Source organism: Monopterus albus, unplaced genomic scaffold (assembly GCF_001952655.1).
Source record: "Monopterus albus unplaced genomic scaffold, M_albus_1.0 scaffold423.1, whole genome shotgun sequence".
NCBI lineage: Eukaryota > Metazoa > Chordata > Actinopteri > Synbranchiformes > Synbranchidae > Monopterus > Monopterus albus.
The window spans coordinates 33,693-34,540 of record NW_018128303.1 but is presented as its reverse complement, the minus strand read 5'-3'; positions in this window follow the sequence as shown (position 1 = coordinate 34,540).

The window sequence follows — 848 nt, the reverse complement described above, 5'->3', positions numbered from 1 at the left end:
ACCACCCATTGCTCAGTGTCCATTGATCAAGAAACACACACAAACACACACACACACACACACACACACCTGGTTTGATCACACTTCAGCAAGCAGATGCAGGCAGGGGTTGAACTGCTCATGCCAAATGGCCAATAAGATTACGAAGTGTGGAATGTTGCACCTCTGTCCGAGGTGGGCCTAGCCCAAGGAGATAAATGTATTGAGAACACATAACTCATAGTTCAGAGAATGGATTTCCTATGTGAGCTCTGTCTCTCTGATCCCAGCGCTGTAAGACTTCACCTTAAAGGCTTCTGTTCCATTATAAAGCCTCATCCGGTTCTTTCAAAACAGGAACTCAGAGGGACGACTCAGACCACTTGAGTATATAAAAAATATAACCGTGCTGGTTTATTCAAAGAGTCACAGGCAAGAATCCACACTTCCAGTCCAGAGATCTTCCAAACCCCCAGCCTGCCAAAGCAGCCCGGAAGCAGAAAGACCCCGAACCAAGCATTGCTATACAATATTAATCCTTTCTGGGCTGTCGAACCGTGACGTCACCTGATATGCCAGCTTGGCAGCTGAGCAGAGCAGTAGACAAAACATGAAGAAAATAATGTGTGTGGCTGTTGTTTTCGTGGTGTGTATCTAAAACAATTTGACATAACATTACACATTAAGACAAATATTATGGTTACTTTTACCGTCATAATAACATTCGTCCCTGACTGCCGCCTTTCTCTGCTTTTAACTAACCTTGCATTTAACAGCCTGAGGAAGACATCCTGGCTGCACTAACATTCCTAGACAACAAATCTCTGACTATCTATCTAACTAAAAAATAACCTAACAACCTGTGCCCT